At 41.3% G+C, this 14,860-nt stretch overlaps 1 protein-coding gene across 1 annotated transcript in view; it reads right to left on the bottom strand.

Annotated features, from left to right (window-relative positions):
* The window catches only part of herpud2 (HERPUD family member 2), a 68,342-nt gene that overhangs the window by 36,771 nt on the left and 16,711 nt on the right, over positions 1 to 14,860 (bottom strand). The window lies entirely within an intron of this gene.

Below are 14,860 nucleotides of genomic sequence, written 5' to 3'. Positions count from 1 at the left end.
AAACAACATCTCTGAACAGGTTGATTAGAAAAAAAAGGTTAATTTTTTTTAAAAATCACCTTCGATTACAACAGTGATAGATAAACTTTTAATGGGAATACACACACGGTGGTCATCATTTAAGCAATTTACAATCGGTCAGTTAAGGTGAATGAGGGGGATTTGGTGAGCAAGGGAAATATCAACAGAGTATCTTTCAAAGAGAATTTCCCATTATATTTCCAATTTCTGATGAATGATAATTTCAAAAAAGATTAAATAATTTGCTTACATCCTTCTGGACTTCACCTACAGCTTTGTGTTGCAAAGCCTTTGCATGTCTTGAGATCTAGGCCTGGGAGTTAGTATACCCAATGCCTGTATGATCACCTGACACCAGGAATAATGCTGCCTAAAAGAACCAAACAGATATGTACAAAATCAATGACTTTTAATATCTGCATTGATTTCCTTGAGCAGAACAAGAAGTTTGGCAAGGCTCAGCACAAGCTGGAAGAACATTTTCAATTTGGGGCCCCTGCAGCCTTCAGGATTCAACACAGAGTTTGATAATTTTAGAGCTTGAATACCACCTTCCATGTCCTTTACCCAGACAAACCCTGCTTTCAGCACTGCAAACTCATTTTCACTTATTTGATGGTCCCACCATCAGTTTTTTGCTCTTTCTGGCATTTTATTAAGCATCCCTTTGTCATTTTATCTCTTTCTCTCTGGGCTCCATCTCTCCCTATCTCCTCAATCCTCAGCTCCCTCCTACCCCTGTCTTTAACTTATTTCGCATATTTTCCTTGCTACTATCAGTTCTGAAGATGGTCACTGGACTCAAATCGTTAACTGCATTTTCTCTTCACACTTGCTGAGTTTCTCCTAGCAATCTGTTTTTGTTAATAATTTTCAGTTCTTCTGCTGGAAGAAAGAATAACCTTCTACCGTAACAGATGGAGGGTCAAGAGTTGATTTGGAAGTAAAACAATGCTCTCAATGCCAACAAAGTATCTCCTTTCAATCTCCCTTCAGTTCTCGCGAAAGGAGAAGTCCCAGCTCTTAGAGAACAAAACCTTGAAGGAAAATTGAAGTATCATATATGGAGTAATATTACATTGAAGGTGAGGATTTGCACAAAAAGCATTGACATATCACCTGTTCTTTTTTTTTATCCTCTACACCAGCCTTTCCAAAAGTAGATTTATTCTTTTAGCCCTGTGATTTGTGCACTGCATCCTGCCAACAAAAGTGATAAACAATCACAAGCAAACAATATAGTGCAATGCTGAGATGGAGTTCTGCACTTAGTTCTTTTGTAAATATTAAACTTAATTTGTTCTCTCAAATGCATCTCACAGTACGATTTTGAATATGATCAAAGATGAACTTGGTGTCCTGACTCCCAATATTTGTCCTGTAGCTCAATAAAACAAAACGTAGTTGCATGTTCACTCAATTTGATACCTTCAGGATTTTAATACAATTTCGGTGTTCTTGTACCTAGAATAGTGTGAACCCAAATAATTGGGTTTACTTCGATCTTTCCCATAAGTAACCTAAATTGCTACATGCAGCTTCGACAAGAATGTTTCTAAACTCTCAAGTAAAAGCAAATTACTGCAAATGCTGCTAAGGATTTTATTGATGTCAGGTTTCACATAAGAAACAGACAAGAACACATTAGCTGCCTTTACACCTTCCCTCAAAACCTAGCTGAAGGGGCTATCTAAATACTAAATCAATCTTAAGAGTGATGTGCTCCTCTTATCGATCTGAGTGAGAATTTCCATGTTGCTGATGATTATGTCTGCAGGAAATGCGTTTGGTTACAAATCCTATCATATTGCATGGATCGGTTGGAGCAGCGGTTAGGGGAAATGAGCAATTTACAGGAGCTCGGGGGTGTGATACATAGCTAATACAGGAAGAGAGAAAAACCGCAGATCCAGTCAGGTAGATGGGTTACCTCCAGGAAAGGTAGGAGAGGGAGGCAGGTACTGCAGGAGTCTCCTTGTGGCTATCCCCATCTCAAACAAGTATGCTGTTTTGGAAAATGTAGGGGGTAATGGACTTTCAGGGGAATGTAGCACGAACAGCCAAGTTTCTGATACCGAGACTGGCTCTAATTTAATGAGGGGTAGATCAGGTTCCAAGCGATCGATCGTGATAGGGGACTCTAGTCAGAGGCACAGACAGATATTTCTGCGGCTGTCAGTGAGATACCAGAATAATGTGTTGCCTCCCTGCCACCAGGATCAAGGGTATCTCGGAGTAGAGTGCAGAATATTCTCAAAAAGAAAGTGTTGCATACATTGGAACTAATGACATAGGAAGGAAAAATGATGAGATTCTGAAGGGAGAATGTAGAAAGTTAGGCAGGAATTTAAGAAGGAGATCAACAGGTAATAATCGGGATTACTCCTGATGCTATGAACTAGTGAGGGTAGGAATAGGAAGACAGAGCAAATGAATGCATGGATGAGGAGCAGGCGCAATGGAGAAGGGTGCATATTTTTGGATCATTAGATCTGTTCTGGGGTAGAAGTGATCTGTGCTAGAAGGGCGGATTGCATCTAAATTGGAAGGGGGGGCTAATATACTGGCAGGGAGATTTGCTAGAGCTGCTCATGAGGAATTGCACTAGTTAAGGTGTAGGGGTGGGACCCAGGGAGATAGTGAAGAAAGAGATCAGTCTGAGACTGGTAATGTGGGAGGTTAGAAATGTAGTTTCTGCAGGTGGAGGGGGTGGGGTGTTGCGGGAATGGGACATTATACAAATGGTCGCGGAATTATTGTAGCATGTAGCATACTTAAGGCTAAAGACTTTAATGAATATAGAGGGTCTTTTAAAGAAAATAGTTTTAAGCTAGGAAATAACTATGAAGGGTTGTAGCTGACCACTAAAGCAGCAGCAGGGGCATTTCACAATAAAGCTTCTAATATGATAAGAGAAACTGGATAAAAGAACAAGTTGTAACAAATAAGGAACAAAGAATGCTGAAGTACAAGGACAGCAGGATGGCCAGATAAGAAAATAACTAGAGAAAAAAAACAAGTGAGGTAACCGGCTTATGATAGGATGAGGTTAGACCAATGAGCAAAGGGAGGCGTGATTCAGCAACTTTCAAACTGAACAAAGAAAGTTTACATGTTTTGTTACGCGCGCATTTTTGCTCGATTGCAGAGGCGTCCGGTACTTGCAAGGTCATAATAAATTGTTCTTGTTTTCAAGGCTTTGTTTCAGGCTGATTTGTGAGTGAGTCCTGTTTCTCACAACTGGGGCTCGTCCGGGATCCAAAACTCTGACCACTCGACACTCTTGGAATGATGGGGGAGGTGCACCTTGTTGATTTCGGTGATCGCCAACTCCCTTGCTTGCCGTTCGTGGTTTAGGCGAGTACGATCTGGATTGGGAGACCTTGGAAACAAGGCGGGCAGATGCGGCGGGTTTGGTCGGGCAACTCTTGTGCACAAGACCCGGGTAGGGAAAGATCTTAAAGGGATATATCCGGGTGACCGGGGGGGGCAGTGGTATTTGCTGCAGGAATTGCCGCGGGATGGAGCACACTGAAACGACCAGGTAACTGTGCACAGAGCAAGGTAAGAAAAGAGACCTTTACGTATTGCCTTAGAGGTGGGGACGTACGGAAAGTATGGGGAATTGGCGATATATAAAATAAAGCATACGTCAATGGAAAGCAGCCAGTGTCAGAAGGGCTAGTAGCTGAAGGGCTACTGAGGGTGCACTTCGTAAATAACCTATGGCCAGACGTCCAGAAGAGTATTCGAAAGCTAGAGTCGTCGTTGCGGGAAGCTCAAAGTATCTGTGGGATACGGGGTGTGTGAGCGTGAGCGTGAGCGAGAGCTGTACAGCTAGTAGAAAGTTTAACCCTTTGTGAATCAGTTTGAATGCACATTTGTTTGTTGGTGGTTGAATGTTTGTGCTTTGTTCCCTGGAGCTTGAGATCCGGGACTGTTTTGAATCTGATTTCTACTATGGAAATTTTAACATGATTTCTTTTAAGGTTAAGGATTTTACAGATTATGAAATAAAATGTTAACTCCTGTTCTTTTTACAGGTCATGACTGCCTTACTATCAGTTTCTAACTAATCTCTATTATCCTTACATAAAAGTGATTTATGGAGAACAGTTGAAGTCTCAAAAAAAGCATATAATTGGCCAGATTAATTAAATTTGCAATAATGGGAGGCAAGGGGAGTTGCCTGTGTAACAATCGATCTACAAGTAACATTAAAGGGGGATATATCCCACCTGACAGTTTTTTGGGGAGAATGTTGGGTAATTAGGTTCACAACTTCTGGATGCAAGAGAAAGAGAAGGCTACAATGATAAACTATTGTTGTTTCGGTTGGACTAGAGAAAGTATTAAGGTGCCTGTTTTTTTTTGGCCCAAATATGGGTCCGATGAGGATTGGCTATGTCAATCGAAAAGAACTGTACAGACTATGCGGCTTGCTGGATAGGGAGCGCGGGAGTAAAATTATGTCCCATGAATACGGAGGAATCAAGGAAAGAACAGAAAAAGAATGAACAAGGGAAGCCACAATGGGATCCCTTAACGTGTTTGCCGCCCCCATATACTACTCCCCGGAACGAGCCTACAGCTCCCGAAGTAGAACCGAGTCCAGATGCAGAAAGGGGAACAGACTCTGAACTAAAAGATGCAGAACCTAGGGGGGGCCCAGAGTCACTCGAGCCACCACACATAAAGGAGGAGCAGAGATAATGGAAAATATAAAATTATGTCCCTAAAGAGAGGTTCCGATTGGACTAGCCGAACAATTAGATCAATTCCTAGGGCCTAATTTATATACCTGGGGAGAACTGATGGCAATTTTAGGAACGTTATTTTCAGTGGCTTTATAGGAATGGGAAAAGAAGCACCCAGTTGGGGAAGATGGGGCCCCAGCAGAACAGAAATTCCCAAATGTTGACCCTCATTGGGAAAATAATGATTGAGAAGATAGGGAGTCAATGCGGGATCTACGAGAAATGGTAATATTAGGAATTAAAGAGGCGGCACCTAGATCACAAAACTTTGTTAAGGCCTTTGAAGTACAACCAGAGAAGGATGAAACCCCTTCTGCATTTCTTAAAAGGCTCAAGGGGGCCACAAGGAAGTATTCAGGAATGGATCCCGATAATCCGATAGCACAGGGACTCTTAAAGGTCCAGTTTGTAACTAAATCATAGCCGGACATACAAAAGAAATTACAGAAATTAGATGGATAGAGTGAAAGATAGAAGGAAGAACTGTTACGTAAGGCACAGAAAGTGTATGTGAAAAGGGAAGACGAGAAGCAGAAACAGAAAGCCAAAATGAAGAAATAACAAAAAGGAGAATGGGATCAAGGGATAACAGGAAGGGTAGGGGAGGACATGAAAGACAAATGTCAGATACCCGGGAAAGGAGGCAACAGGCAGGGTGTTACCATTGTGGGAAAGTGGGGCATTTTAAACGGGAATGCCCAGAATTAGCACGAGAAAGGGAAGCAGCTTCCCTAATGACTTTAGAAGAAGATGAGGGGAGTCAGGGGTTCCTTCCTCCTGAGACCTATAGGGAACCCTTGATAAATTTAAAGGTGGGACCTGAAGGGGAGGAGGCAGTATTTTTGGTGGACATGGGAGCGGCACGATCATCCCTAAGTTTTAGACCTAACGGGGTTAAATTGACTAAGAAGAATCTCAGGGTTTCCAGAGAAAAAGGCGAAGAATTCTTGGTGCCTATTTTTGAGCCAACCCTAATTAGAGGAAATGATGAGGAAGTGACAGGACAATTACCGATTGTAGAGTTCAATGATAAGTTTTTAAAGAACTATATTGTGGCGCTTGGCTCTTCTTTGTCTGTCCTTAGGAAGAGGGGTCTGTTGACCCAGACAGCTCCCCTTGAGTTCGCCGTACATCGAATACAACCGGGTGACTGGGTCCTGATCAAAACCTGGAAAGATACCAAACTGCACCCAAGCTGGGAGGGACCGTTCCTAACCCTCCTGACTACTGAAACAGCCGTCTGAACTGCTGAAAAAGGGTGGAGTCATCACATTCGTGTTAAGGGCCCCGTGGATGCTCCTTCCCCTCCGGCAGAGTGGCAAGCTCATCCTACAGACAACCCTCTGAAAATAAAACTGAGCAAAAAGAATGGACTGAGATAAGAGACTATTAAGTATTGGTTAAAAAAAAACTGTATCCCAAAACAATTGTAAGTGTTGCATGGACTCACTCCTCCCTGGTATTTAAAGGGTTAGGGAATAGACAGATAGGGTTGTGAGCTGAAATGAATGGTCAGCTTTATGTTGTCACAATAATATTGGCGCTAGCTGCCAAGGGGGGGTGGGAAAAATCATTTTACTACTTTATGTCAGAATTATGCTAAACTAAAGAGACATACCGACTGTTGGGTATGTGCTGAGATCCCACACCATGGGGAATCCGGAATTCCTCTCACGGTAATACCACTTACCAAAGAAGAAGTGTATGATATACAACAATTTGACTCGGACTCAAATGATACCCCTTTCAAATCTCCAAGTTGTAATTATAACTTTGCGGGGTGGTTCCCTCGACCAGCCCTGAAAACTCTGGGTGCTATCGATGGCCTTAGAGTTTCCCCACCGAAAGGAGCAGTAAATACCACCTGTTTCTGTAATCAGAATGATACTGCACCCTTCCTATTCGGAAAATTGTCTTGTGTCTACACCAGCCAAGCCACTGCCACAACCATTCCCCAAATATTAAACAGAATATATTGGGTAAGCGGCCTGAAGGCCTATCCATTTATTCCCGGGGAAAAATACATTCGCGTGACCGAATGTATAGGAATGCATGCATGTTATGAGGTTGATCAAACACTGCCTCAAAGCCAGAAAGGCTGGAGTGGCTGCTGCTGCTACCTCGTCTATATAATTCCCCACTTGAGGCTGTTAAAGAGAGCCCCAAAAATACCTCGGAATAAACAGGGAGAAAGGCAAGTAACCTGCAAAGTAACTGAAGGAGATTGTTTCCTCTGGACTTTGATACCTATGTATGGGACCACTCGAGCAGGAGTAGAAATACAAAAGTTAGCGGCTTCCCTGGAAGAGTTGGCCAACAATACTGCTGATGTGTTGGCCAAAACCCAATCCCAAGTAGCAGCCATAACGACCAAAACGATTGCCACTAGGCTAACGACCCTTCAGAACAGGATGGCTCTGGATTATATTCTAGAAGAGAAGGGTGGTACCTGTGCACTAATTAGAGAGGAATGTTGTACGTACATACCTGAGGTCTCCAAACATGCGCGAGACAAAAATCGCCAAGATAAGGGAGGCCGGTAATCGGTACAGGAACGAAAAAAGGATAGGAATGGGGGAATTGGGGATTGACTGGTTGGGGAAGGTGGTTAGTCGATCTAGCTATCTATGGATTATTGATATTAGTGGGTCTGGTAGTAAGGTTCAATGTCTGAAAATGGGTAATGAGCCGACTGATGACATCCCTAGGGGAAGGAATCCAAATAAATCATCAGATGCTTTTACAATCAGCAGGTGATATGCAACAAAGAGAAAGTCAAAGAATGCTTCTAGAGTTCGAGGGACGAACAACACAAATGTAAAATGTAAGATTGTGAACCTCATCGCCAAAAGGCAGAGGGCAGAACATAAGAAAATGGATTAAAGGAGACTTAATAAGTGCAGAAAAAACAGTTTTAAAAAAAAAAGGGAAAGTTGTGGGAGGTTAGAAATATAGTTTCTGCAGGTGAGGGGGGTGGGGTTTTGTGGGGGTGGGACATTATACAAACGGTCGCGGAATTCTTGTAGCATGTAGCTTACTTAAGGCTAAGACTTTAATGAATATAGAGGGTCTTCTAAAGAAAATAGTTTTAAGCTAGGAAATAACTATGAAGGGTTGTAGCTGACCACAAAAAGAAGCAGCAGGGGCATTTCACAATAAAGCTTATAGTATGATAAGAGAAACTGGATAAAAGAACAAGCTGTAACAAACAAGGAACAAAGAATGCAGAAGTACAAGGACAGCAGGATGGCCAGATAAGAAAATAACTAGAGAGAAAAACAAGTGAGGTAACCGGCTTATGATAGGATGAGATTAGACCAATGAGAAAAGGGAGGCGTGATTCAGCAACTTGCAAACTGAACAAAGAAAGTTTACATGTTTTGTTACGCGCGCATTTTTGCTCGATTGCAGAGGCGTCCGGTACTTGCAAGGCCATAATAAATTATTCTTGTTTCCAAGGCTTTGTTTCAGGCTGATTTGTGAGCGAGTTCTGTTTCTCACAGTACAATTGGGAAAAGGAGCAAACAGTCAGGGCAGGCAGGAACAAAGCAGAGAATGGAGGTAGGACTGATGAATCGAACTGCATTTATTTCAATGCAAGAAGCTGAACAGGGAAGGAGGTGAACTCAGAGTATGGTTAGGAACATGGGACTGGGATATCTTGAAATTACTATAGGACTGGCAGCTTCATTTTCCAGGATACAAATGTTATTGGAAGGATAGAAAGGTGGGGCAAAAGAGGAGTGGGGTGTAACAATTTTGATAAGGGATAACATTACGGCTATACCGAAGGAGAATGTTCCTGGGAATTCATCCAGGGAAGTTATTTGGGTGGAACTGAGAAATAAGGAAGGCACGATCATCTTATTGGGATTGTACTATGGATCTCCTGTAGCAAGCAGGAAATTGAGAAAGAAATTTGAGATTATCTGTAAGAATAGTAGGATGGTAATGGTAGGAATTTCCAAGCATAGACTGGGACTGCCATCATGTTCAGGGTTTAGATGGAGAGGAATTTGTTAAGTGTGTAAGAGAAAATTTTCTGAGTCAATATATGGATGTACCTACTAGAGAAGGTGCAAAGCTTGACCTACTCTTGGGAAATAAGGCAGGGCAGGTGACTGAGGTGTCACTGGGGGAGTACTTTGGGGCTAGTGACCATAATTCTATTAGTTTTAAAATAGTGATGAAAAAGAATAGATTAGACCTGAAAGTCAAAAGTTCTAAATTGAAAGGCTAATTTTGACGGTGTTAGGCAAAAACTCCCAAAACTTGATTGGGTGGCAGATGTTTGCAGGAAAAGGGATGGCTGGAAAACAGGAAGCCTTCAAAAAAATGAGACAACGAGAGTCCAAAGACAATATGTTCCTGTCAGGGTGAAAAGCAAGGCTGGTAGGTGTCGGGAATGCTGGATGAGTAGAGAAATGAAGTTAAAAATCACACCAGGTTATAGTCTAACAGGTATATTTGGAAGCACTAGCTTTTGGAGTGCTGCTCCTTCGTCAGGTGATTGTGGTGCTTTCAAATAGACCTGTTGGACTGTAACCTGGTGTTCCATGATTTTTAACTTTGTACACCCCAGACCAACACCAACACCAGTGTCTCCAAATCATGACTACCATAGAGAAACTGAGGCCTTGATTAAAACAAAACTCCGGTATAAACAGGACAGATCAAGTGAATTCTCCAAAAAGTATAAACGCAATAGGAGTATACTTGAGAGGGAAATCTGGAGGGCAAAAAGGGGACATGAGATAGCTTTGGCAAATAGGGTTAAGGAGAATCCAAAGGGATTTTATAACTACATTAGAGACAAAAGGGTAACTAGGGAAAGAACAAGATCCCTTAAGATTAGCAATGTAGCCTATGTGTGGAATCACAGGAGATTGGGTAGATACTAAATGAGCATTTTACATCAGTGTTTACAGTGGAGAAGGACGTGCAAGATACAGAATGTGGGGAAATAGACGGTGACATCTTGAAAAATGTCCATGTTACAGAGGAGGTCGTGGCGTGGATGTCTTAAAATGCATAAAAGTTAATAAATCCCCACAACCTGATCAGGTGTACCCTAGAGCTCTGTGGAAAGCTAAGGAAGTGATTGCTGGGCCCCTTGCAGGGATATTTCGATCAATGGTTACAGGTGAGGTGCTGGAAGACTGGAAGTTGGCTAAACGTAGTGCCACTATTTAAGAAAGGTAGTAAGGACAAACCAGGGAACTATAGACTGGTGAGCATGATATCAGTCGTGTGCAATTTGTTGGAGGGAATCCTGATGGACAGATGTTTGGGCAGGTAAGGACTGATTAGGGATAGTCAACATGGCTTGGTTTGTGGAAAGTCATGCTTCACTAACTTGAGTTTTTTGAAGAAGTAAAGAGGATTGATGAGAGCAGAGCAGTGGACATGATTTATATGGATTAGTAAGGCGTTTGACAAGGCTCCTCATGGTAGGCTGGATTATGCCCGAAATGTCGATCCTCCTGCTCCTGACTTGCTGTGCTTTTCCAGCGCCACACTTTTTGACTTTCATTTCCTGTATCTACAATCCTCATTTTCTTCTGGTTAGCAAGGTTAGATCACACTGAAGAGACAAAAAAAACCCCTGCAGATCCAAGTAGACAGGCGTGAGGAGAACTGGCCATTTGGATACAGAACTGGCTCGAAGGTAGAAGACAGAGGGTGGGTGTGGAGGCTTGCTTTTTAGACTTGAGGTCAATGATCAGTGGTGTGCCATAAGCATTGGTGCTGGGTCCACTACTTTTTATTATTTATATAAATGATTTGGATGTGAGCATAGGAGGCAAAGTTCACAAATTTGCAGATGCAACTAAAATTGGAGGTGTAGTGGATAGCCAAGAAGGTTACCTCAGAGTACAATGGGATCTTGGTCAGATGGACCAATGGGTTGAGAGGTGGCAGATGGGATTTAATTTAGGTAAATGTGAGGTGCTGCATTTTGGAAAAGAAAATCAGAGCAGGATTTATACACTTAATAGTAAGGTGCTGGGGAGTGTTGCTGAACAAAGAGATCTTGGAGTACAGGTTCACAGTTCCTTGGATGTAGAGTCTCAGGTAGATAAGATAGTGAAGGTGGTGTTCAGTATGTTTTCCTTTATTGGTCAGAGAATGGAGTATACGAGTTGGGAGGTCATGTTCCAGCTATACAGGACGTTGGTTAGGCTATTGTTGGAATATTGTGTGCAATTCTGGTCTCCCTCTAATAGAGAAGATGCTGTGGAACTTGAAACGGTTCAGAAAAGATTTACAAGGATATTGCCAGGGTTGGGGGAGGTTTGATCTATCGGGAGAGGCTGAATAGGCTGGGGCGGTTTTCCCTGCAGTGTTGGAGACTGAGGGGTGACCTTGTAGAGGTTTAAAATCATGAGGGTCACGGATAGGGGTAAATAGACAAGGTCATTTCCCTGGGGTGGAGGAGTCCAGAATAAGACGGCATAGGTTTAGGGTGAGAGGGGAATGATATAAAAGGGAGCTATGGGGCAACTTCTTCACACAAAGGGTAGTGCGTGTATGGAATGAGCTTCCAGAGGAAGTGGAAGCGGCTGGTACAATTATAATATTTAAAAGGCATCTGGCTGGGTATATGAATAGGGAGGAAGGGTTTAGTGATATTGGCCCAGTGCTAGCAAATGGGACTGGATTAAATTTAGGATATCTGGTCAGCATGGACAAGTTGGACTGAAGGATCTGTTTCCATGCTGTGCATCTCTTTGAGGAGAAAGTGAGGATTGCAGATGCTGGAGTGATGAAGGGCTTATGTCCGAAATGTCGATTCTCCAGCTCCTCGGATGCTGCCTGACCTGCTGTGCTTTTCCAGCACCACACTCAAAAGTAGCTACTGGACCTCGTTTAATACAGCATCACACACCAAGACTTTCAATGATACCTCCCCTCTGTGAGTATTGACTGACAATAGTCCCTAATAACACCACCTTCTGAGAAGATAGGTTACAGCAAGACAAGGAGAGGGAAAAACAAATCTACGAATAACAGCAAAGTTGTAATTTAATTACAATGCTAAACATATCAGTCTGTTGTCATACATGTATATTAATTAGCAAGAACTTTACTTCAGACTCATTTCATTGCAGATTTGCAAACAGCTTTAATGATGTTGCCAATTGTACACATACGCATTCTAAAGGAAGCAATTGTGCTGTGGGGGCTAGATTCACCTCCTAAATTATTCTAAACACTATTAAAAGTAGGACAAGGTCAAATCTCAAAAGCTGAAACCACTTTTTTAAACCATTCTACTTCAAATCAGTTAGTTGCAAGGTATTACATATGGGCTGGAAGTAAAGTGTGCATTAAAGTTTTATACAAAACGGTTGAAAAAAATTATCACTGCATTTCCAATTGATTAGCTTGAGTGCAAGACCAACTGCTCTTTGAAGTTATATTTTTAAAATATTGTATTCACATTGTGCTCTTACCCCTCCTTAACACAAAGTCAAGCTTTGGAAGCAGCCTTGAATTACTTTTATGCTACCAAGTACAGAAAGAAGCAAATGGAATTTTAAACATCCTTCACGGTGTTCACACTGACACAAGCACAACAACTAAACACCATTGTTTATAACTGAATTTTAAGCTAGACTAACAAAAGCATGCAATATAAAGGTCTTGCAGCACACCTAATGCGTAAAAGTGTCTGCATTCTTTGCAGCCAAGTATTTATAGTCCCCCAACTCAAATGGGCATTGCCAAATTATTAGCAAAGACCAATGTGCTATTAAATGAAAGAGATTCCAACCTGGGGTTATGTTAGTAACACCAATAGCATTCGTAAAATTCCTCAGTGTGTTTTTTAAAAATCAGTAATCAGTTGCCAGCCCTATCTGAGAATCAAAATTGCAGCATCTTCATATTATTGGGTTCAAAGCGAATTTGAACCCTTGGATAGTCAAACTACAAAAGCAGAGTTTCTTAAAGAATACGTACATGCTGTAATCAGGTGTATACTCAGGGCACTAAATGGTTCCATTGAACAACTTCTAGAATATTGTACATGTCAAAAAAATGCAAGACTGTCAACTGATTTGAAAATTTGCAAAGAACCAAACACCAAATCTCTCTCAAAGCCCACCACAGGGTTTCCATATTCTATACCGAAACTGCTGGGGCGGAGATGAAAGGGAGGGTGGGAGACGACATCTCTCTCATTATTTCACAGACACAACAATCATGTAGAGCTGGATTTTTAAAAAGCTTTACTTGTTACTTTGTTCATAATTTTGTCTACTAGGTTCTTTGAGAGAACAAGATCGAATTAGAACAGACCAGATCTCAGTTAGAGCAGGAATGGGACAACTATCAACCCTGGTACTCCAACACAGGTTTTAAACCAGTGGCTTATGTACAACATACAGCATCTGATCTGATTGACTTGATCAAAATCCTGGTAGGTCTGAAAGACTTCGCAGCAGTTTGGAGAGAAACCTGTACATGAGCAAAATAACACTAAAAAGTTAAAGGAGTTCAGCAAGGGTGTTGTTTGTCATCAGCCCTCTTCAATGCCTCTGCAGAAACAAATGATTGAAGAAATATTTGAAGGTGTGAAACCTGGTGTATAGGTATGAGGGAAGCAAATGATAACTTCAGTTAAATTGATAAAAGCACTTACAGCAAGCACAGGTGTACAAGATAAAATACTCAACAGACATAAATTTGTCAATAAAAATGAACATTGACAAAACCTAAATAAATGATGCATATTTCAAAATCACCCAGAAACATTTTTAGGAGAAAGAGAAACTGAATATCAGGTACAAGAATTCATCAAATGCAATATCTGCAGATGAAAGATGCAACAAATAAATAAGAACAAGGATAGCAATGGAAAGGGAGACTTAAAAAGCAGTTCTCAACTGGATAACAGAATAAACAACCCAAAAATAGACTTGCCAACACTTTGATTGCAATGTTGCTGGTATGGATACAAAACATGTTTATTGCATAAAGAGAGAGACTGGCCTTTGAAATTGCTTTGAAATGTGGGTTGAGGCGCAAATGGAAAGAATCTGCTGATACAAGTAGTAACAAATGAAAGAAAGTGTTGTGGGGAGTGAATGAATAAAGATATTTATTGAATATAATTAGAAGGCACAGAATCTGGGTAGGGCACATCTTTAGAGAAAAATACTAAGAGATAATAGAGGGAGGATTTGAAGTTAGAGAGGAAGAAGGAAGAGAATATCAATAGTGTAAAGCTAGAAAATTGAAAAAAGTAATTGCCAAATTAAAAGACTGGCATAAGTCAATGAAGTGCAGAAAGATCATCATCTGCCAAGGACCTGCCTTTGGCAGAACAAACATAATAATGACAACATTGAAACAAACCATTTGGTCCAACTGGTCTATGAAAATGCATGGATTTTATATGAACCTCTGTGTACCTTTGCAACTGAACCTGTCAAATGGATCAAGGCAAGCTGAGTTAAATGAAATATTCTGTGGCACCTATCAACTGTATCAGACATAGATTGGCACAACTTTAAAAAAAAAACTGTTTAGTCTGCTGGGAAGATTAGACTAGATAGTTCTAAGGCTTTGGCAACTGGCTACATGACCTGCTCATACACAGTAACATACCTGGTCTGTAACTAACAGAAAATCAATCATCCACATGATTTCAATCAACACACTTTTCATGGCATAACCACCTTAGCAGTAGCATTACACCAAAATAATAAACTTGTATTTTTTTCAGGACAGTGGAAGGAATAAAACATTTAAGAATAAAATACAAAAGCTCAGAAAAGCCATAACTACCATCTGAACAGAGATTCAATTACGACCCTAGGATCTGCACTCGTTAAAAAGGGCAGTTGTAACATGCGTGGAAAAATACTCACGATGATTCAGTTTTTGTGCTGGTACCAAACAAGTGCCTAGCCCCAGTGCACTGTGTCAGTGTCATTCACAATCCAGAATTAACCATTGTGACATCATTACTGCAGAGAGAAATAATTCAGTCTGTTTCATAGTGATTCTGCAGCTAGAGTGGATTATATCCTGTCAAAGAAGCCTCGGTGAGTTACTGCAATGCATCCTGTATA

Source organism: Chiloscyllium punctatum, chromosome 5 (assembly GCF_047496795.1).
Source record: "Chiloscyllium punctatum isolate Juve2018m chromosome 5, sChiPun1.3, whole genome shotgun sequence".
Classification (NCBI taxonomy): Eukaryota; Metazoa; Chordata; class Chondrichthyes; order Orectolobiformes; family Hemiscylliidae; genus Chiloscyllium; species Chiloscyllium punctatum.
This window is presented reverse-complemented; position numbering and strand designations above follow the sequence as displayed.